The 24,424-nt window shown below is 39.9% G+C and overlaps 1 long non-coding RNA gene across 1 annotated transcript; it reads right to left on the bottom strand.

Annotated features, from left to right (window-relative positions):
• Window positions 1-7,682: 7,682 nt before the first annotated feature.
• LOC138689989 (uncharacterized) lies at window positions 7,683-22,176 on the bottom strand. Its single transcript, XR_011328754.1, has 2 exons — window positions 21,279-22,176; window positions 7,683-11,091 (listed from the first exon to the last, which is right to left on the bottom strand). It is a non-coding gene; the product is annotated as an uncharacterized lncRNA (long non-coding RNA).
• Window positions 22,177-24,424: the final 2,248 nt, after the last annotated feature.

The following is a 24,424-nucleotide window of genomic DNA, read 5'->3' as shown; positions in this document are numbered from 1 at the left end:
TTTAGCCTATTGCGGTGGGGTTTTTTGCTAAAAGGGACACAGGTGTACTGCTACAGCACAGCACGCTGCTTTAGATACCTTGTGTGAGCAATGTAAGGCTCGAGAAACGTGCAGTGATAGAAGCTGGTGATTTTTGTGGCCTCGTGATATTTTTTCAAGGCTTGCTGTGGAAGTGCGTGAGATGTAGCTGAATGCAGCAAAGTCATTTCTTGCACTTGACCAGCTGCGTGTGTGTGTATGGGAGTAAAATTATTTAAATGAGTAGCATGGAGACTGGCAAAGGAATCGGGTCGCCGATACGGCCTCCTGAACTATAGTAGTATGTCCAGTGCACAAAGGAAGAATATTTCTAAATAATAATAGATGGGAAAAATGCTTTTGAAGTGGTGAAGCTTAAAGGAGAAAATAGAAGGAATCTGTAATGCGGTGTTCTTACTTCTCATAAATTAGATTAACTGTTGAAGTGCCACGAACAGCAAATGAAATATTTCAGATATTCATAAATCAGAACATAATGTTTGTCTAGAGTAAGAGCTAAGAAAATTGGAGGTTATTACCTCATAATTCATCTACATGTTTAAGATCAATTAGCAAGTTATGGGTAAAAGATTGTAGTGAAGTATTTGAGGCACGCAGTTCCTTTGAAGATGCAGTTTGGGTTTTCTCTTTTAAGATCTGTCAATACTGGATTGTTACCTAAAGCCACTGGCTACTGTCTGTAACAGGGAGGGCTGTATATTCTTTAAATGAAACATCTACAAATGAATGTTAAGAAGGGCATTTACTTTCTGAAGCCAATGTAGAGGCCCAGTTAAACCTTTTCATTACATTTTAATAAAGAAAAAGAAAGACTATATTATAGATGTCTTGTAGACTAAGTAAATTTTCTTATTTTTAAAACCGAAGATTGGGGGCTGTATTTTGTCACCTGTTGCCTACCACAGAAAGAAAAGGGGGGGGGGGGAACCCGTTTACTGTTCATGCAAGCTTTTGCATGGAACTTGCTGTTCATCATTTCATTAGTGTTTGGTAGAAAAAATACCCCCTTTTTTCCCTCCGCTTTTAGGTGCCATGTAAAATTGTACAATATGTTTGCTTCAGATAGTGCCAGGGAAGCATAATGAGGTGTTTAGTCACAGTTTGGATGTGGTATTGGTAGAAAACAGTGCAGGAACTGTGGGCTAGATTTTCAAGGGAATAGTCCTTGTAAGCCAAGGCTGCCTAAACCTCAAGCTGGTATCCAGGCAATACCGAGACACTAAATTCGCTCTTCGCTTTTTGTTAGGCCCTTATCTGCTGAACGTTTTCCTTTTCTTGCGAGGTCTTCAGTATGGCTGGGGACTTTGGTGTTGTGACTTGTTGGGTTTTTTTCTTCTGTTAACCCTTGGATTTCTGTTTGCTCCCTTTCTTGCAGAGCACCTTCGTAAATATGAATGCAAACAGTCTGGAGTAAGTGTGCTTTTCTGATATAGAATACATGGATGGGAGGGCTTTGTGGGGTGAATCTTTACAGACCAGTAAAATACTAATGTGCTAACGTTTTTCCCTACTATGTCTTTGGATTTAAAAGTCAGTGTTGTGCATCGGAGCACTCCCGTATGATGAGAGGTACACGTATCGCCTAATATTCTGCAGTTTAGAGAAAAAAGATTTTTGCGTGAATAAACGTGTCTACAAATACTACAGTAGTGAATATTATTCTGCAAGTTAATTGTATTTTTCTAAATGTGCAAAATACAGCATTATGCAGGGTTTGAGGTTTCAAAATTGTATATTGGAAACCTATTAGGATGTAGGACTATAGGAAACTGTGAACACCTCTGCTAACAGTGAAAGTGTATCACTTGTTTATAAGAGTGTTTTTCTGTGGGTATGGAATCATACATGAATAAATATGTAGTAGGTGCTGGGATTACAAAATTATTTTGGCTTTGGTATTATTTAATATACTACCTGTCATCCCCTAACACACATCTCGATATAATCTTAACGTTTGTATTTTAATATCAGTTTGCTCTTTCAGCAAACTTAATAGCGTGAAGCCGTGGATTTGGGTTACATATTGAGTTCTAAATTTAAATAAACAAGGAGCTTATTTTAATATTAATTTCACAGTTCTAATGATAGCTGAACAATAATATCTTTGTGCAGTTGTCTGCAAAAAAATTGAGCTTAAGTTGCTAAACCCCAAATACTGTATTTTTGCTTTGTTGTTGAATGCTGGAGCTGATTATTTGAGAATAAGTGGGTGTTTTTTGAGATACTGGAAAAAGTTGGGGTTTTTGCATTGTATTCGTATTCAATATTCTCTGGTTAAATAGAATATGAAATGTAGTATAATTACAGTGTCGTTTAAATAATGAATTAAAGCCAGCAGATGATACAATATGCAAAGCAGTTTATAGCAACAATCAATTTCCATACAGTTCTTTGTACTGCCGAATTATTGATAAAATAAATTGTATAAAATATAATAAGAGTAAGGACATGTTGGGTGATACTCGCTATGCAGTATCATTATTAACTGTGCTAAAGAGACTGTGATCCAAATCATTTGATAATCTGGGTGAGGTGATGAGTGATACATAAGATGGGAAAGTTTTACTCAAATATTATTTTTTTAATTTTTTTTTTTAAATAGAGTTAAACAGATCTGCCTGAGTTTCAAATCCATAGAACCCCACGGACTGAAGAGACAACCTCTGGAACGTCTTTCTAAGCTTGTCTCGTGTTGGCATCTATTACTATTACAAAATGCATAGGGTTGTCTGAAGATACCCTGAAAAGCCTCTGATTTCTGAATTTTTCCAGTACCAATGGGAAATGTGTTATATTAAATTCTAAAAGGAGATAGAGAGCTTGATTCTGCTGTCAGGATAGAATGCTTTTTAATTATGTTTCCTGTGATTTGAATAGAGCGCCAAATCAGGCCTACCAGATTTGTTTGAAATGAAACAGAAAATACAAATATACGTGTGCAGATATATTTACTTGTTTCTACCCTGCCTAATTAAATCCGCAATGTGGTATCTGGTGTCCATTAAAAATGGTGGTTTTTTGTTGGTTTTTTTTTTTGCTGTTTTTTTCAGGGCCTGGCTTAGAAAGTATTTCATGGTCAGTGGAAAAAAATGAGGAAGAGGAGGGTGTGGCTGCCGCTTGGAGGATCTGGCCCTGCAAATGGGCGCTAGCTTGTGGAGTTGTGGTCCTTCGTCATGACAAAATGAAGACTTCTTTTAGGTAAAACAAAAATTTTCTTTTTTTTAGTCAGAAATCAAGTGAGCATGTAATCCTAATATTTCTTAGTGCATATTTCTGAAGGAGGGTCAGTTGTCCTCACTTCAGTTCGGTAGCTTTAGTTGCATCTTGTTTTGCCCCAGGTTTCTCAACTCTTTCACTAATCATGACAAAACCAACAAAACCGAGTTCCAACTTTATAGAGTAATAAGGAAAGTGGTTTGATGTTTTGTTTATTCTGAATATCCAACAAGGGACTGATCCTGTAGACTGCAGAATGTATCTGTACCCATTTCTTAATTTTTATTTCCGTGCAATATGCTGCACCATTAGCCCCTGAACTGGCACATATACACACAGATATTTTTATCTATAGTTCTTTACATTATGACGGCAATTACAGGATCACAAAAGCTTGGAATGAAACTTTGAGAATATTTTCAGGTAACAATTCTTGCGGGATGAGGTTTTGACATACATGTATATTTTAAGATATAGTTCACGCTTGTAAAAAGGGCTACTTGTTAATAATGCTTATTTAGAATCTGAGTTCTGTATAATTGATGTTAAAGCTATTTTTCTGCAGTGGCGTGGTTTTATCACTCATTTTTTTCCTCCACTGCTGTAAATGTTGCTGCTGCAAATGTATTTTGAAAAGGTGTCACTTTTACTGATACTGTGAGTGAAGATGGAGCTGAAGAAAGTTCTTCAGTAGTATAACCACTCACAGGTGTGGTTACAGAATCTGCTCCCTCATCTCCTTGTCTTGTATTTGAGCTCATCATCTCTTAATTATGTATCCTTGTTTTCCTTTGAAGAGCAGCAGTGTGTGGGTTGTGGTGAGGTATTATCACAGTCTGGGTGAATTGTTAGCCACAGGACTGAAGGCTAAGTGTAGCAAACCACCATGTGAGTGGCAATATCCCAGGATCTGACACACATCTTGGAATCTCTTATAATTATTAAATGGTTTTTGCAAATAATGATGTGTGGATGGGAAAAAAGATAATAAAACAAACAAGGAAATGTATTTGTGTAGTAAAGCAATGTCTTATAATTTAGGTTCTTGCTAATTATTTGCGGGGAGTGGAAGAGCAGGTGGCAAAGTAAACATACGTGTTTTTAAGTGTTTTTGTGAAGTTTGAGTCGTGCATGGATAGCATTGTATCAGGCCCAGTAGTTAGCTTAAAGGATGAATGATTTTGCTTTAGTTTAAGTGAACTTGTCTTTCTTTTTGCCATTGCTTTTGGCCATAGAAAACAAAAGTAGAAATTACTGCATTGGATCGGATCCACAGTCTAATTAATGCTAAGTCTACCCTGACAGTTCTTACAAAGGGTTGATTGGTAAGAGAATGGAGGGTGAAGATGACCAACATTTGATCCTTTTCGAAAACCCTGTCTTGTCAGAAAGTGGGCCAGCTAGATCCCTTGGCCAATGGCTTTATCATGGCTTTGCGCAAAGGTCTTTATGGTTGTTCCAGGAAGCAATCCCATTTAACACTATATTTTTGCAGGCTATGAATAGAACCGTATTCTTTCAGAATCCCACTGATGTCCCTTAATGGTGGACCGTGACGCTGGATTTTCACGTGCTTAGCCTGCACTTTGTAAAATAATGTATTCCCATAGTCTGAATTTACTGCTTGCTTAATTTAACTGAATAATCTCCCATTCAAGACTGGAAGTAGGTGAGAAAGTCAGACTACAATTCCTGACTTTCAAAGCATGTATGTCTGCCGTGTTCCCCATTGCTTGTGTGCTCGCTAACATAAATAGTTTAATCACTTTCTGTCTTTGTATATGGCAGTCTTTTTGTAAGTCAAATCATTTTAGTTGCCTGCACTTGCACTCCTGTTACTTCACTAGCTTTAATGAGGCAAAGTAAAAAGAACTGTAGATAGCATTCGCTGTGAAGGTATTTCCCTGGCCGGTATATATTAGAAGGGTAATGTTTTCAATACAGTATCCTGTGCTTTTTTGCATGCATTGTAAAACTTGGCTTATTTGACGTTGCTGCATATACATGAAAGCTTCCGTTGACTTGTTATGATGGCACCCAGGTCTTTTCCCTTTGCCGAGAATGTTGCAATATGATTTCCTTAGCAATTATAAAAAAAAAAATATGTATCGTGTTTCACATTCACTCAACTACGTTAGACCCTTCAGTAATCCAAATATGCTCCCCTCACTTGTCAGTTTTGCCACTCCGTTTTACAGCTGATCTTTCCAGACTGCTCACTAAAGTTAAAAGCTGATACCAGCACGGCCTCTGCATGCAACAACTATTAACCTTTTTCTTCTTAAAATGTCTTTTTATTCCTACATTTTACTTTTGGCTGCTTAGCTCATTGTTAATCATGACTCCAACTTTCAGTCATGATTACTCTGTTTTCTGTATGGTCTTTGAGTCACATTATCAAAGCCCTTTTGAAAGGCCAAATAAATAATAATTTCTTCTGCGGATGCACTCCAAGTTAAAAAAGACATATTTTTCATTATGTTAGCAATGTTATTTTTCTCTCCATTGTGTAATCTCTGCTTAGGCATTAAAGTTATAATCTTTTAAAGTAGCCTTCCAGATGGGTTACTAAATGCTAGAATTCATTGGCATGTAATCTGGATCATCATTTGTGGCTATTTTTAAGGAGTGCTACCCTTTCATTCCTGATAGGAGGGTGCATTTTTTTTTTTGTTGGAAACCCTGCCTCCAACCTTGAGCTGCTTCAGAACTCCTGCACGTGTATCTAGTTCTCAGAATAGCTTGCCTTTTAATTTATCCGGTTATTTCAACACTTTGTGTTTTGGTGTCTGCTGCTCTTTCACCCTTTACTTGCAAAAGAATTGATTAATGGGATTTGCTGCCTGGAGGCACCAGAGGAGACAATTTGATCACTTGAATATCATAGATTTTTCCACCTGTATCAAGCCTGATAATTTCTTTTTAAGATAAAAGGTACCTTTGGGTCTGTCCAGATTTCCGGGCATCAGGAGATAGAGGTGTTTCCAGGAACGTGAGGTAGGGTCTGTATTGCTCCACCCCCCGAAAAAATGGACTGCGCAAGAATTTTATGTCACAAAGTCATGTTTCCTCTGCCTTTCTGTTCAAGAGAAGGGACATCTTATTCCATAACTTTCTAGAGCGTGGCTTTTACTTCCCATCTTGGAGGGAGGCTGCTGTTCGCTGGTGTGAAGGTGAAAGAGAACTGGAAAATGAAAGACTAGGAGGTATAATCTAGAGCTTCCACTGGAAGAAGTAGTGGGTATAGCGTTTTGGGGTTTTTTTTTTCGTTTTTTTTTCTTTTCTTTTCTTTTTTATACCCCAGATCAGGAACCCAGCTAACAAGAAATGCTAACATGGTCATACAGGGTGAGAAAGGGTGAGTTTACTTTTTTGCATGACTAAATATCTCAAGGTCATAATCAGCCATTACCTTTTCTGCAGTGTTTTTTGTCCTCTTTATTCACTCCCTTTGTTTCCCAGTACTATTTCAGACTTGCCAGACAACTGTTGTGCAGTCTTCCTGCTTCTGATGTATGTCAATAAATTGTCCTTACATCTTTGGTTCAGTCCTTATGCTCCTAATCTCCATTTTTAAATATTACTTTTAAAATATATTCTTTGTTCTAGTTGTTTCAGTTCAATGCTTTTGTTTTTCAGAAAAGGTACCTCTTTGCCTCAACCTATTACAGAGCTTTTCTCAGGACTCAGATTGCCCTTGTCCATCTACTTCTTCTGTGTCTCGAGATTTTGTTACGCTTTTTTTTTTTTTCTGACGGATATGCTATGCCTGCATAATCTTTAATGCATAAAAGCAGAGTGTTCCCATTGAAGTCAATGGGAAGGTCTGATAAACATACAACGTGCCAATATGGTACTGTATTTCCAGGTAGCTTATTTTAAATACCTGCTGTACATTTTTGTTTTTCACTGGGTGCTTGTTCTGGTCTGGACACAGGCTTTTCTAGACTTGTTTTCTGTCGAGGCTTTCTGACTCTGCTGTTCTTTCTTTGACTCCTGGTATATAATAAAACCCCCGATACTTTTATATTAGATTTTGGGGAACAGCAATAACTGGAAACAGTATTACTATATTCGATTGTCCCAGGCACAGAAGTGGACGGGTAAAACACACAAGAGAGTTGTATTGAGTGCCAGTCTTTCACCCACCTGCAGTGGGAATACCGCCTATCAAGGTACAAACACGTGGTTTGGAAGTTTCTTCTTTACGCTTGGCCACGTTGGAATCTGTTGTGAGCCATCTGGGCTGAACCCTGTGCTCCCCAGTGGGACGTGTATGCTAAGAAGGCTTTCTCCTTTTGGTTCTCCTGATGACAGTAAGTTTCCCTCTTTTTCTGCGGGGGTGAGGAAAGATCAGAAACCATAGGAGCAAGGAACAGCAGTGGTGAAGAAGGAAGTGATTCTTTTCACTAAAAGAGAGACCATAATAAGGCAAATGTAATGTTATTTTTATTGGATTCTTGATTTCATTTATCTGTTCACATCCTTTTGAAAACATTTGAAATGCATGGGTTCCTGCTATGAAGAAGCCTGCAGACAGGACAAGTGACTTCTCGAATGTCCTGCAGAGGAGTGCAAAGAATCTTCCTTCCTCATCCTGCCTGATGCTTGAGGATGCAGGGCTAGCAGAAGAGATGGGAAGGGGCAGAGCGTACCAGTGTGAATGCAGGCTGGGTATAATGACACCCCAGCTTGCCACACTTTATGCATCAATTTATGTTGCTAGAAACTAGAAAGCTGCATGTATTGTTGTGGATTCAAAAATAGCTATTTTTCACAAAGTATCTGAGAATTAAAGGACACACTGCCCCCTTCCCCCTATATAATCCACGCAGTGAACTCCTGTACTGTGCTGCTCTAGGACCTTGTTTTTTGGAGTCTGGCACCCCTCGGTCCTCCTTTCAAAGTCAGCTGCCATGGTGGGTGATCTAGTGCTGATTTCAACTGCATTTAGCCCCTGTGGGGTTTGTCTGTGGTGCTGAGCTCCCTGCGCCAAAGACTTTGATCAGCTTGGACCCCCTGCCTGGCCTTATTCCTATTATTTTCTTCTGGAACCTCTCGCAACGTTCAGCTTCATCAGAAGTGCTTCTGCCTGAGGGAAGAGAGGGGGAAAATATCTTAGTCTACACCACTCCCTTCCACATGCTCTCTTTCTCCCATCCTGGCGCAGTAACTGATGGTAACATCTGCATCCCAGTGAGCGATATCACCACAGATGAGGAAACCAAGGCACAAAGGAAAAGTTGGGATCATCCAGCAGGCCAGCAGATTAGAGGCGGGAATGGAAAGGAGACAATCCAGCATGCCGTCTAATTGGCCACGTCGCCTCATGTATGTTACCAATGCAGCATTAATTTAGCCTTTTCAAGAGATGCTTCTGCTAATATATTTCATAATAATAGTGGTGTTCTAAGATATTATAAAAATGTTGATACAGAAAGCTTAACAGACAAAAGAAGCACTTATTTAGCATGATTAAGCCTAGCTATTGGCATACGTGAATTCTCGTAGGCAGCATATTTTCACTTTATTTTCCTTGGTTTCTTTTTTGCAAGTGAACCATCCTGGAGTTAGAAATTGTCTACAGCAACAAGCAACTTTTCTGCCTATCCACATACTACAGGATATTTTAAGATTCACATGTATAATAGCTACAAAAGATGACACTTTTTAATAACCATTTTAAGACCCAAAATATTTTATAAATCAACTTGGAACTTTTCAAAAGGAGATAAAAAAGAAAAAAAATTGTATTGAGGTGCTAGTTTTCTCTTAAAATATTTTTATAACTTTAAAAATACCTTCAAAACAGCTGGCTATCTGTGCAGAAATTAACCTGGTTTTAGAAGAAGACCACATGAAGTTCATACGTACTTTTGCTCAGGAATTATGTGCCATTGAGCCTTGGCAGCTTAAGGTGTCTCTATTTTGAAGGGGGGGGGGTAGGAGGGAAGTCAAATGATTTAGTGACTGAAGAGAGTTGCCACTTGCGTGAGCTCCATCCCTAGGGATATGACCTTTTTAATCCTCTTTAGTTAATGTATTGGTGATCTTTACTTAGGCAGAGTAAACAGTGCTGTTCGGAACAAAGGGGAGGTCATGCTTCCTGCATTACACTCTGACCCCGGGGTCGCGGCCTTTGTTCACTTCTCAATGGGAATTGCTCTCAGAGGGCCACCACAAAATGGAGAACTAATTTAGGCACGTGCTGGCAGAGAATGGCAGAGTATCAGGTTTGCCTCACCCCAACCTCCGAGCGCGCGGCAGTCCCAGCGAGAGTAAAAGTCAAACTATTTCAAAGAGGATGTATTAGCTCTTTACTTACCAATGGCTGTGGCACTTAATCCCTCGTTGAACTAAATATATTGCTTGGGTCTTCCCCTCGTGCTGCCAGTAATTCAATTGCTCTGTTTTCAGCCTTTAAACTGGTGGTTTGGTTTTTTTTTCCCCTTCCCCCTGCTGGACTGTTCCAAATGAAGAAGCATTAGACTAGTGAAAATTAGAGAATTTTTCTCTTGGAAGAAAGAGAGAAACCTCGTGGCAATTGCAGCATTAAACCTGGGCCTCTGAGGTCTCAGATTAAGCATTGTTTCTCAGCCTGTAAGGAAACGTGATGCTGTGTCCCAGCAGATTGTATTCATCACCTTTTTCATAATATTTTCTTTGTGTTGCACCAAGTAAATATACACACACACGCACACAGAGCCCTGTGAAGCCAGGCGTGGTAAGCGTGGGGTACTAAGCCAAAGTGAACTAGGACATCCTCACATTTATCACTAATTTTATGCAAAAATGCTGATTTTTCTTTTCTTTTTTTTTTTTTTTTTTTTTTTTGGCTTCAGAAGTAACTGGTGGCAGAATGTGATGCATCTCATTTTTAGTTGCTGTGACCAGGGAACATAGATAAACCTGGTAGCTGAGATAAATTACCTGGAAGACTTGCGTATAGAAAACCATCACCTTTCACTGAAGGATGTTTATTATTTTTCATCTGTATGCTGTTCTTTGCTCAGTGGTAAAATCTGTGAAATACAATGATAGATCATAAAATAGTTAAACTGTAAACACCTATCTTGAGTCAAAATACTGCTTTTCCACATTTCTTCCTTCTGTCAAAAAAAGAAAAAAAGCCCTTAATTGCTGATGACAGCAAAGTTGTGTAAAACACAGCAGGGTTAAAACTGAGCGCAAGGGATGTGCGTGTATTGGGGGGAACTTACAATGTTGCCATCGCAAAAATAAGTAATACTACAATAGTAAGCTTTGAGGCTTCTGTGGCTGTCAACACGAACAGGATCAAGGTAAAAATGTGTATGACAGTAAATTTTAGCTCTCAGACTTGGGTATCTCTGGGCTTACTGTTTTTTTTTTCACATTTTACACCACTGTAAATCCCTGGAAGACGCTACCGAATTGGCATAATGGAGCGCAGGCTGGGTTCAGCTGATGTTCCCGCTGGTTTAGGGGTACAATCCTGCAGATGCTGGCTGCTGTGCTGTTGGCAGTTGTGTTTCTCCGGACTTCTCGTAGACTGCTCTGGTGATGAGCCGTAAGCCGTCCCACAGACGTTCTCAGTCTGTGTCTTCTGTTCGGTTGTGGGCACCTCTGGTGTTCAGCCCATCCTTCTGGAGCGGGAGGCTTCACCGTGCTGGAAGTGGCTCCATCCTGCCGGGGGGCTGGGAGGAGCGCGCGGGCAGGATCGAGGCCTCCGCCTCGCCCAGCGCATCCTTCTCCCAGCGCATCCTTCTGCCCGGCTTTCCCAGGGCGCGGGGCAGGGCCGGACAGGCAGCCTGGGGTGGCCCGTCTGCGTTTGCCTTCTGCACCAGACTCTCCTCTCTGGAGAAGAGAGCGTGCCACGTTTTTTTAACTGTTGCTGAATTCCAAGCCTGTTTGTTTTTTTTTTTTTCTCTTTCGGATTACGTGCCGCAATACATATTTGCCTGATACAGAGTACTCTCACTCTCTTTTGTGTAAGACAGCAAAATTTACTGTTTCTCTCTTTCTTTCTCTTTCCTCATTTTTATTTGTTTTCTTTGCATTCCAGTCATTTCAAGTAAAATGTTACGTCTTTCCCTTAGTTTTCTTGAAGTTGTGTTATTTAAACAAACATTCCCAATAACCTACTCTTAGATTTAAAAGTGCATTCTGTAATACAGCAAAACAAGCTCTTTAAACAAAAGAAGTGGCCAACCAACTGAAACATTGTGCCCTTTTTAATGAAAAGTTGCATTCAAAGCTGAGCCGAACGTGAACAGCAGAGTTAGTACGTGAGCAGCAAGTGACGCTGACTACAGCAATACTGAAACCAACCCTTCTGTGTCCTTTATTCGTTACTTGAAATTCCCAAAGTCCACTAGCTTTAGATTTTAGTGGAAGCCAGAGGGGAAAGGTATATTTACTACACCCATTATCCAATAAAAATAATATTGTCAGGTTAGCACAGGTATTTTCCTCCCTTGTGTTACTTAGTTGTATTTTAATTAGTAAACATACTAATTATGAGGTCCATCCCCTTTTGCCATGTGTTCTTCAGTATTAATATTGCTTTTCTGTTGTCTGCAGGATTCAAAAGACTAAAGAGAATGTCAAGGCAATGTCAGTTCCATTTATTTTTGGGGTGTTTTTTGCCTTAAAGCATTCATACAGTTGTGCTTTGGAGGTAATGAGCTGTAGGAGAATCTTAAAATGTGGATAGCTGCTTAGAGGAAAAAAAAAAAAAAAAAAGAAAATATTCAGCCGATATTAAAATTTTAAAATATTTATTTTTCCTCGAAAAGATATTGGAACCTTACAGTAACTATAGTAATGCCTGCTTGAAAGGAAAACTAATTTTTCTCAGTGTGTGTTAAATATTTCAACATGCAATATGATAATCGAAGATGTCATAGTAGCAGTGCCTCTTCTGAAAGCTTCTTATTGAGTGGAGCCTTTTGGAAATTTTTTGCTTTGAATGTTTCTGACTCAAACCTCTCACGATTTTTTTTTTCTTTTTTTTGTTCTGCTGTTTATAAAGGAGCTTTATCCCTGGCAAAATTTGGGTTAATAGAATGGGCAGAGAATACTCTATTTTACTGTGTGAGCTTGATTCCTCAGCATTACTATTTCTGGCAGCGATTTCTTTGGCTAGTGTACCTGGTAAAGCTTAGTTGTGGTTAAGACTTTTCTCATTTCCTAGTCAAAGACGTTACTGAAATTAGAAATACGAACTTCTGTTTTATTTTTCTAAATATGCTCTATCAAAATTGTTTCCAAATGTGACCCCTGCAGTGAAAACTAACAACCATTCGTATTTAACAGCCTCCTCTGTTAAGCAACTGTTGTACACCTGTCTATTCCGCTTTTAATATTAAGCCATTTCTATTAGCCCGTTGATTTCCTTGATCCTTTGGACAATAATTTGCAATGTATCAGTTTATCTAAGGAGAGAAAAAATGGAAACTTAAAAAATAGTCTTGTAGACCGTGGGTTTGGTCAGGCTTCAGATGTACTATGGAAATTACTAAGTCTGTTCTTTACTGTTGGAAGATAAACATTTTTCTAAACACCAGGCTGCTGGATATATATTTAGGCCCAGGGTAACTCAGCAAAATTCATTTGAAGGAAATGCTTATTTGCCTGATTTGTCTTCTGGTAAAATCTCTTCTTCTGCCTCTTTCCATTGAATACTTGAATAAAAAGAAATATGTGAAAATTTCAAAATGCTACATGGATACAGAAAGCTGCATATCATACATCTATGTGTGTCTGGTTTTTAAATTAATATTAGGGTGAGCAGAAAATACAAGACAGACTGCAGTTGCACCTGTAAAAATAAAAATGCTACTTCTCTGTGAAACTGCGTTGCTGTATTTCTCTGCAGTACAAGGATACCATCCTTATGTTTTCCACTGGCATTATCCACTTTGGAAAGAAAAATGCATGACAGCTTCAAAATGGCGTTCTCTGTTAGGGAAAAGCAAAGACGAAAGCTGGAATAACATAGTAGTTCCAGCACAAAATGGCCTTTTCCAGTAGATTTCCAATACATTGCTTAGACTGATTAAGGTTTTGGCCATTAGCTGGCCAGTAACAGCTGAACAATAATACAGTAAGTCTGATATTCCTATAAAAATCTTCCCCTGTATGTATGGGATACCCATTTGCTATACGAGCGTGTGTGTAAGTACAGTATTAAAGCAGAATTGTGTTTTGCAAGACCCCACAATGAATCTTAAGTATCTATTTTGCTTTCCCCTCTGTGCCGAAAACTCAGAGCACTGCCAGCCGAGTGCTGGAACAACAGTTTGGTTTATGTGTGCAGTGCTTTATTAGACGAAATCCCTGATCTTTACGTCAGTCTCCCCAATTGTTTCAGGTCTAGTACAGGAACGAGGTCTTACGTTCAGGTAGTCACGGAGCAGTTAGTGTTCGTGTTCTCTGAATGTGGTGATGAGTTGTTACGATAATGTGGAAGGGATAAAATTGCTGGTGATGTAGTGCTGTTATGATCGACTTCTTTTGTATAGTTCTTGCACTGTATTTTAGATATATTAACATTTTTTAAATGATGTGTTTATTTGTATAACTAGGGAAAAAAATTAGTCCTGAGCCATATCTTCTATGGTTTTCCTGTTATAATTCAAATGTAACCCTTTGTTAGTAATCTTTAGGCTGCATTATTAAAATATTGTGATTTCTATTGAGCAGTATTATATAAACTGAATGTTAATTTACAGTCTTTCTTGAACAGTATTCATACTTACTGGGCTGTTGTAACATAAGACCATAAATGCATATAGACTCGTACATATCTATCTCGTGTATAGGCCTACCATATTGCACACAGCACGCACGTATGTGTGTGGGCACACACATGCAGAAGAGATGAAGTATGTGATTTTGTTAAAATGGTTGTTGGGGGAAGGGGGGATTGTTTAATTTTCTTACAAATAAATGACGGAAGTAATGTGGGCTTTAGATGACAACTCTGATTTTGGTATTTGGCTTCAAAAGTTTTTGAAAAGCAGATGTATTTCTAATTGAGTCAGGGAGAGTTCTCTATTTCGAACCAACTCTCACTGTCCTGTTGCCAAGAGGCAAAAAGTCTCTCTGTCTTCTTTTCCCCGCACAATTTTCTTATTAAGTTACTTGTCTGCACTGGAAAAAACACTGTGCAGTTTTCTTGAAATTTTTGGTGGACCAAGAAAAATTCATTGCATTACACTTCTGTCGATAACATTTTCTGGGAATATGAATTTTAAGAGTTGACCTTTTAACATTTCAGTGCTTTTATCATCTATCTAAAATCTCCAGTGAAACACACTTACGCCCCAGGAAAAAATGGTTGAATTTGAAACTTGAAATTTCCATGGATTAGTCACTGATATCCCCTGGGAATTTTCAGTATTCTGAAAAGGAAGTGTTTTTAAACAGCTGAAAAACATAGTTCACTGAATAAGTCTGGAAGCAGCTTTTCAGTTCTCCCTTTTTTTTTTTTTTTTTTTTTTTGGTGATGCCAGTGTTATCATTCATACTGTACTTTTTTAGTGTAGACAGTGCATAGTAAAAACTACACTGAATGTTTTCCTTGTAAGATTGTTTGTATTTGTTTTGTCAGGTTGTAATAAACTTCATTAAAATAACCTTTATTACATTATGGCACACATTTAATCTGCATAGATGCTGATTCATCTTTTAAAAAGCAAAATGGGAAATTATAAAAAAAAAAGATTTTTTGCAATAAACTTCTGGTCTGCTGGCAACACCGAAATTACCCTCTCTTTTTAAAAACCATTTTACATGCCATGTCACGTAACGTAGTGAAACGTAAAGGTCTCTTCTTCCTACACGGACAGAAACGGTTCCTTTCAGAGCGTGATGCTCTGAGTTGAGGCCTTGCTGCTGCTGCTGCATCTGCTTTGGAGTCCCAGAGCCGTCACTCCACCACTGCAGCTGCTGGTAGTGGACCCAGTTCGAACTTCTACTGGTGCACCCTGCCTAATGCCGTGCCTTGCTCACAGGCTGTATTTGGGAGCCGGGCAGTTGTCCCTTCGCATTCGCTAACGTCCTTTCTGCGTGTTCTGTCATTTTTGTCAAATGTGAACTGCGTGTGTATAGATCACAGAATGCTTAACTGGATCTCTCTGTAGGAATACGTCTTTCTGGACAAAGGAAATACAGAATCCTGTGCGTGTGTGACATTTTGTTTACTAAAACTGAGAAGTAGCAGAATACTGTTAAAGCTGAATATGTAGATTTAGGCATCCCTTCAAAATGTAAGAAATTTAATAATGCAAGTGTGACAACTTTAGTAAGTATAACATGACAGACGGGAAGAAAAACAGTTCATGAAACTCAAATTCTGTGAAGTATTGAATTGAAGATGGTGTTCTTTTTTCACAACGGTAATTTATACCTGCAACTGATACAAAGAATGTAGAAGCCTGTATTATCTGTCCAGATGAATACATGAATACTTTCAGTAGGTTCATTATTCTCTTGATGTTATATTTTATGATAATAACAATAATGTGTCAATATTGTTCATGTTAGGAATTCTGGTTTTGGTGGTTTTTTGTTTTGGTTTTTTTTTTTTTTTCCCAAGAAGAGGGATTTAAATTTACCAGTGCCAATATGCTCTGTTACATTGTGAGGTTCCAGTGGTATTTTAGATAGCCAAGCCAGATAGATCAATGTAAGATGCACCTTATGTACCATATATTTTATCTTTAATGGGCTAAAGAGAAATATTAACTTGAACTGTAAAACTGAAGTTGGATACATAAAACAGATATGATGCTAATATTCAGCTCATTAAACAGGTCCCATCCCTGTGAATTCTGTATCTACAACCATTTTGGATTAGTGTCTCTGCATGTACTAAATAATTGCAATTATACTATGAGTATGTTACCATAATGGACATCCCTTTTTATTTTCTTACGATTTATGCAAACTTTTCATCTTTACTAACATTTCACTACCAAAAAACCACTAAGGAATTTCTGTTGTATGTCATTTTTCTTGCCATTTCAATTCACTTTGTTCGGGATTGTAGCACTCTGTTGTAATTAAAAAATAGATACTCTTAATATCAGAGAACTTGGTCACTGGACGACTCTCGACTAGTTTAAAAGCCTCTAAGTAATTTACAATATGAAGGTATTTTAATCCCCTTTTAGACCTAAGAATCTTGACGTTTTCATTGCAGATTTCATCATGTACATTTGCTTGCTTTTTGCAACTTATCATTCTCTAAAAATTAACATTTTCTTTTTTTTACAATGTGTTATTTACCATTCTTTTTCTTTTTTTTTTTTTTTTTTTTAAATTATCTCACTGGTTTTTTTCTGCCTCCAGTGAGGCATCCACTTTTAAGCAGTCGCGTCCATTTAAATAAACAGAGGGCTGTGTTTTAAAATCCAATAGCTTGTTTTAACTCTGTGCTCCTAGTGATAACCAGGAGAAGAGTATTACCAGGACAGAGCCTTTACGGCGGGAGACCTAGACCTGTCAGTCACTGCTGAAGGTACAGAAATGCCGGATGGTAAAAACCTCTTAGTATTTGAGCTTGTCAGCTTTTTGCCAGCGCAGTGCAGCCTTCACGCCGTCGTGTCCCCCCCGAGCCCCGTCTCCAGGCAGAGGTAGAACCGCTGCAGCTTTTTGCTGTGCTCACCGTGGAACGGTTCGGAGCCTTCCCGGCCCCCGGGACCTGGAAAGGTGCTGGACGGAGCCCGGAGGACCGAGGCCGGCGGGGCAGCCCCTCACCGGCCGGGGTCCGGGGGGGGTAGTGGCGTGGCGTGGGCTAGCGGGAAAGAACAAGAGAGAGTGATCCGGAGCGTGGAGCTGTATTGTCTGCTCTCTGCGTGAAGAATAAATTACAGTCTGTCAGAGCATGACTTAACAGCGCCAGGGGAAGCTGGGCGTATTGTAAAGTTTAGTTACTTTTTCAGTAAAATAAAATTGTGGTATTTTACAGCTGAGGAGCTTGCTGCTTAGCTGGCCATAAAACTAGACGTGAAAACTATGCCATGGCTTGGTTTCCAGCTTGCGCCTCCTTTGCAAAGAGGTATCTGCAGGATCGAGGAGCTGTGCAGCGTATTTGGGATAAATAGGTAGAAGCCAGTAAATAAAATCTTGTCTTGGGCTTTGATTTGCTGCCGCTGATGTAAATTTTCATCAGTAAGAATGGTATATAAGCAAAATATTAATACCATCAGTTTCAAGCGTACAGCTCTGTACAGTAAAAAAAGAAAAAAAATAGTCACAAGATAAACAAAATCGTGTCGGTAACACCATTAAAAAAACTGCTAATGCAATGCACTGTTTAATGCCTCCTTTCTTTAAAAAATAAATAAATTAAAAAACAAAACACTTGTCCTACTGCCAGAGTTTCATTTACGTTGATACCAGTTTAATGCCAAGTTTGCTATAAAACATTACTGTTAAAATACAGCATACTGAAAGAAGTGTTTTTGCAAAATGCTTCATTATGTTTTGAAGGGGAGAATGTGGAAATACATCCTTGTTCAGCTTGCCTTTACAGTTCAAATCACTTCAAAATTGTCTTTATTTGGTATTTAAATGTTTTTCTCCCATAATTTAATACGCCACTGATCCATTGGAGTTAATGCGAGTTATTCAACAGTAGAATAGAACTTTCCCAAGTAACACGTACAATGTGTAATTACTGTCCTTTCTATGAAGTGTGCACCAGCTATAATCTCACAGAGCACCTTCAGTTCCTTTAGGGAACGATGGACAAGACTGCTTTGCTTTTATGTTTGGGGTTTTTTTTAATTATTATTTTTAATCCCTGGAGAGTGTCTTTAAAAAGAAAAGCTCTCTAAATGTTAAGTAAGGCTATTCTTGGTGATGTTTTTTATAACATGTACTGGAATTATTTTAATGATACGATAAAAAAAAAAATCCAAAAATGTGAATTCACACTTTTCTGAATAGCTTAATCCTAAAAAAGAAATATGTCTGATTGGATTACTTTTTTAAAAATCATGTACCTGATCATTTTTTATTAAACATTTCTGGAGGTTGTTAGATTAGAAACCACCCCATATTGAAAATGAGCTGTATTATTTAGAAAGAAAAAAAATGACGATCCATCTAGAGCTGACCTTAGTGTTGATGTCTGTATCGCACAAAACTGAGATGAAAGAACAAGAGATACCACTCTGAGTTAAAATGTAAGCAAATGAATTAGTGTATAGTAGGAGTATCTATAATGAGTTTCCAATAGACATAACTTGTGATAAGGGGAAAGAGAGAGGTTATAAAATTATGTAACGGTATAAACTGCAGTTGAAAATACTGGCTTATGACTATTTACATAATTTGAATTTATTCAGGCATGATGAATCTTAAAATAATTCTTCCACTTCCCTTTTTGGAATTCCATTTCTGTTAAGTGAAGCTTACAAGTTGGACTTCACGTAATTGTTTTCCCCTTTCCTGGATCCTTATTTTTTAGTACTGTGGTAACCTAAAGTCAGATGACTTTCAATCATATTTTACAACTCTGGTGACAGATATAATGCATTTATATATCTCCTTGAAGAAGGATAACATTCAGTGAATGAATCTGAGCCATAATTGTGTAAAGGCAATGCACTTTTAACCCTCCAAATACACCAGAATTATCCCAGTTATGAGACAGGCAAAAGCAGAGATGAAACTCAGCTGTTTCCACATTTATACAAAAGGTGAGAAAGGAATGGATAGGTATGGAGGACAAAGAACAAGGAGATCTGTATTTTTATATAGAAAGTACAAAAATAAATAAGGAGCTAAACATGGTGTCTGAGGGAAAAAAAAAGGAGAAAGTCATTCAGAAAACCGATTAAATGCAAGCAAAACACTATCAGCTAAGCTATTCATATACTTGAGTCTGATCCTTCCCTAAAAAACAGGTCTGTCTTTTACATTACACTGGCATTAAAAATTGTTGAATGCACTATTGCATATAATGTCTTTTTTTCTGTGTAGGGTTAACATTCTCATCTGTGCGTGTTCTGTTAAAATAAATACTATCACGAATGTCATGCCATTATTTTTAAACAAAATTGATAACAGTTTTAGCTGGACATTATGGCTGGCTGCTGCTAAGTCTCTTATCCAGAAATTTTGCTTGCTTTTACTTTTTAACCACCCAGAATTTATGCATACACATCCTCTGCATCCACAGTCTGTATGCAGCAGATACCAAAGTTATTAGAATAGGTCAGAATTACTAGGTGTCATTTTACTGAAATAAAAGTTTGTGGGAAAGTAACTGTTTAAATATCTTGTCAGCTATGTCCTGATAATGTCTAGTATGCTTTTATTATAATTCCCTAAAAATAAATATTAAAAAAATTTTGTGGTTTCACACCATTAAAAAAAAAAAAGTTGGTAAGGGTAAACCATAAAACATATATTTGGCTTACAAAAGAAATGTTTATTCTCCTCAGAATGCCAGTGGTTGAGCATTTTCTTGAGATTTGAGGGTGGATAAAAATGTGTAACAGAGGTTCCTTAAATATTCCACTGCAGTAGTCGTTCAAGATGTGGCACAGCCAGCCAGTTCCGAGAAAGCCACATGTGCCACCCTGTACTTTTTAGACTTCGCTAATACTCTGCATTTTAATAGAGCAAATGTGATTGAAGTCAGGCCTGAAAACAATGAGATGGGTTTTCATATACTTGATGATGTATAGGTAAAAAGTATGTTCCATCACAGACAGTACGTACTATTCTTAGTGGTGCTTGCTTTTGCCAGCCTTACCAGTTAGGCAGAGTACATACAGCTCTTGGAATGGCTGTATTACAAGCTATAGTATATTGTAAATAGTATTAAGTCTTTGTCATTATCATTACCACAGCTGATCATTTAAATACTGCATTTTTAAAAATCATGTGAGTTTATGTAAGAAGGAAACGCATCTTGGAAAAACCCTCTATGATTCTAAAGACCTCTGCTCCATTTTGCAGGATAGTGCGTTTTTAAGCAGAGGTTGGAGAGCAGCCTCTTTGGATGGGATCTGAGAGTTGCAAGGGACAGAAACTCACATCTACCCGTTTTCTTTTTCCATTGCATTTTTTTCTATCACCTTATGATCAATACTTAGAGGAATAAAACATCAATTAATACCTTTTTTCCTGAAGAATATTGTACAAAGTCTTAGAAACGCATGGTATTGACTTCTCCAATTAGTTGAAACTGCCTAGCTGTTTTAAAAGTACATCAGGAAAGTAATGATAGCATAAGCAAAATAAATATTAAATGAGAGGGACAACTATGACTTCCCTTAAGTAGCCATGTAATCCCTTTTTTCTTATGGTAACATATTTTCCACAAAGACAACTCTTCAAGGTTGAATCCTGTACAGCCCCCCCCCCCCCCCCCCCGCACCCCCCCTCCCGGGCAAATCAAATGCTTGACAACGTTTTTTGTTAGGAAAGCACATAAAAAATTTTTTTGAATATACCAATAACAGAAAAAGTATATATATTTTTATTGCAACAAGGAGATTTCATTGGTTGAGTGAAATGGCGAGATGTGACGCAAAAGGACACTTGGACGGGTAGAAATGCTGATGTATGCCAAAGCAGGCGTACCAAGAAATGCTGTTGCTATGAGAGAAACAGAGGGAGAGAGAGGGAGAAGGAGAGAGAGATCGTGAGAGAGCAAGTTGTGGAGGCCTTATTTTTTCCTTTTTGGCTTACAGCAGAGAGACTGCAACATCTCCCGTTTCTAGCAGGGAGGATTTAGAAGCTTTCGGTGGGTATTTTCAGTAGACTGAGCATTCAGAGGAGGGGAGGAAGACGAGCGAGATGCGGGTCACCTTAGAGTACAAAAGCAATTGGGAAGTAGGAGGCTGTATATACTGAGCCAATGATCTGTGCTATGATAGATACACAAATTAGTACGACAGATGAAGCAGCTTAGCTCATTATCCACCTGATGGTATTAAGACTTACGATTCAAAATGACAAAATTAAAATGCACGCGCACACGGACACAGACAGACATATATTTATAATGACCCCACCTTTTCAGCTTATGAATTATCCAGCTGGGATACCGACGTCTCTTGTGTAACATTCTTAAAGAGCTGCAATCAATTCACCTCGTGAGTCCATTAGCCAGAAAAGGGGGAAAATAATTTGCAGGAATTTTTTTTTTGTCTTTCTTCTTCGGCAAGGGGGAAAAAAGTTTGTGCTATGAACTTAGCCTAGCAGCTTCTGGAACGTGAGCCAAAAGGGGCAGGAAGTTGTTTTACAATAGCGTTACAGTGATCCGCCACAAATGGAAAAAGCCAAATGTTGGACTCGGCAAAGAGAAAAAACATCCTTCTCCCCCTCATTTCCCTCCTTTTGCCCCTTAAGAGAGAAAAAGAGAAAGGAACGTGGAGCTAGGAGTTCTTTTTCTTTTTTAATTACTTCTTGTAAGTAATGGAAAGATTATCTTACTTGCATATTCCATGGCAAGCACAAGGGAAAGAAGTATCAAAGGGACGTTTAAAAAAATGCACTTGGTAACTAGCAACGGGACTTTTGGCACAATTCCTTGAGTTTGCTTGAGGTTACGGAGGGGGGATGGGAAGAAGAAAAGCAAGTCAACGCAGTACGTTTTCTTTAAAAAGGGGGAGGAGGAATGGAGGAGAAACTATATAAAACTCCTTTTTTTTTTAAAGGAAATGTGTGTTGATCCTCTGAAGCTGAATCCTCAGGCATTTGTGGCCCGTCTTTGCAGTCCGATATGTTTTTTTGTGAGTGTGTGTAAGCGCTCTCAATCAAACAGCAATCATGGCAGCTGTTTTTCTTCCAGCACAGCAGTTGAGCTGTCTCGCCCAAATGCTTATCAGCTTTTGACTCCGTGCCAAGATAGTTATAAGGGCCAAGCAGCCTGAGCTTGGCTGTGCAGCTGGTTTAGAAGTAAGGGCATGAGAAAACAAAATCACGAAGTTTTTTTGTCACATGCAGTATTTACTTTTTCAAATATCCATTTTCAGCTCTGTGGGTTTGGGGTTTTGTGCGTGTGCGTGCGTGCTGCAGTTTCGTGGTCCTTGCGGGCTGCTTTGCTACAGAGAGACGTCTAGGTATGTGTAAATACAAAGAGGAGCCCTCTTCTCTCCGTTTTAATCCCGGAAGATATTTCCGTAGGACCTTCCTCCCCCCCCCCCCCCCCAGTTAAAACCTTCATTAGCCGCCCTGCACTGTCAAGCAATATTGCCACAGCGTGGGTGCATTTACATTCCAGCGCAGCGCCTTTCCTCCCAGTTGCTCTTCTTTTTCCTCCCTCTGGGTCCCCTCCCGGCAGGACCGTCCCCATCCTCACCCCCGGCCGGAGACCGAGCCCCCCCTTCCCGGGCCGGGGGCGGCGTGTGCCGGGCAGGGCGGTGGGTTCATTGCGGTGGGTTCATTGCGGTGTGCAGGCGTGCGGGGTGCCCGGCTCTGTACGTGTGTGTGTGTGTGTGTGTGTGTGTGTGTGTGTCTGCGTATGATGAAAACGAGCCTGCTCACGCAGGGCCGTGCCTCTCTTTCATCATCAGCTCTAGCCCTCTGCGTTTCGCTAGCTCACGTCCTCCTCCTCCTCCTCCTCTTCCTTAGCCAGATTGCTCCAGTCGCTCACAAGGGGGAGGCTGGACTCTGGCAAAAAAAAAGGTTGCTGCTGCTGCCGCTGCCGCTGCTCGCATTCCTGCTGCAAGGGCCTCCCCTTCAGACGGCCTTTGCCAGAGCAGAACTTTTAAAAATGCTGCAAATAGGATCTTCTTTTTTCCTCTGCTTTATTTAACCCTCCTCTTCCAGCGTTTAAGAACCGGGCTCTTTTTCCGTCTCTCCTGCGCTGTGCTCGGCTGTACTGTATATCGCAATGTTGAGGTTAAAGCTCCAAGTATTTTCCCCTCCGCTGATCCTTTTTTTCTCTCTCTCTCTCCTCTCTCTCTCTTTTTCCTCCGTTAAAGAAATTGATTTCTTTGAGCAATGAATCGGGCTTTGCTAGTTTGTATGCGGGGAGAATGGAGGCTTTTATTTGTGATTTTTCTCCCCCGAGTATCAGTGCACAGTGCTGCTTATGGAACAAGCCTCTTGCTCTCGCGGCTTTCTCTTTCTCTTTAATCGAAATATATTTTTAATGGCTCTAGGTATCTGCGCCATGTGAAATAGGGCGGATGATAGCACTCCAAACCCTGTGTAATCTGACCACGGCTGAAATGGAAATATTGGGGGGGGGGGGGGGGGGGGACGACAGGGGGCTGGGTGTGGGGTAGGGGCTGCACAGGCTGTTTCGTCCTTGCAAACCTCTCCCCCCTCTTTCTCTGCTGAGGAGGGAAAAGGGGATGTGCAGTAAAATGCCGTCTCTGGGACAGGTGCCAGCTCCTAGACAAAAGAAGTAAAATAGGCGGTAAAGAGGGGAGGGGGGGGGAAATTAATAGCCAACAAAAATAGGAATTGAAAATCTCCGAGAGGCAGCACTGGCGAAAGCGATGGTGCCTAACCGGCCTTTTTGCCGAATATTTTCTTAGCGATGGGTGGAAAGGAGAAAGTTGCGGCATACTTTTTATTCTCGTCTTCTCTGCAGACGTTTGAAAGCGTGAAGGGAGGGTGGAGGGTGCCTTCCCCCCCCCTTCTTTTCCCTCCTTTCTACTGAATTATTCATAGTGTCAGTGGTGAAGCCAGGACTATTAGCATGCATCAGACATGCTGTTTGTCTGTTTGCTAACATTCTTCATTCAAGACTTGTTAACTACCAGACAAGCTTAACACGCTTCTCTTTTTCCCCTCCCCTCCTCTCCTCTGTCCCTCGGTCTCTCTCCCTCGCCTCCCTCCCTCCCTCCCTCCTTCCCCTGCCTTGCCTTCCCTCCCCTCGCCCCTTCCCTTCCTTCCCTTCCCTCCCTGCCACCCCTCGCAGCCGCCCATTGTTGCCGCCGGGCGCTGGCAGCCGGGGGCAGTTGTGGCAGGGGAGCGGGCGGAGGAGCAGCCGGCGCCGGTTGCTAGGTAAGGACCGCCTTCCCCTCCTCTCCCAGGCCTGCATGCACTTGCAAGGGCGAGAAATGCCACAGAGCTCTCGCTCAGTGCCTTCTGCCTGCTTTTCCAGGAGACTGCAGAGCTGCAAGGTGAACCACCACCACCACCACATCGGCGGCTCCCCGAGGCTGTGGCTCCCCACGCCGCGCAGGGTAAGCTGCTCTCCCCG

Source organism: Haliaeetus albicilla, chromosome 19, assembly GCF_947461875.1.
Source record: "Haliaeetus albicilla chromosome 19, bHalAlb1.1, whole genome shotgun sequence".
NCBI classification, from domain to species: domain Eukaryota; kingdom Metazoa; phylum Chordata; class Aves; order Accipitriformes; family Accipitridae; genus Haliaeetus; species Haliaeetus albicilla.
Note: the sequence above shows the minus strand (reverse complement) of the source record. Positions and strands in the feature narration are given on the sequence as shown.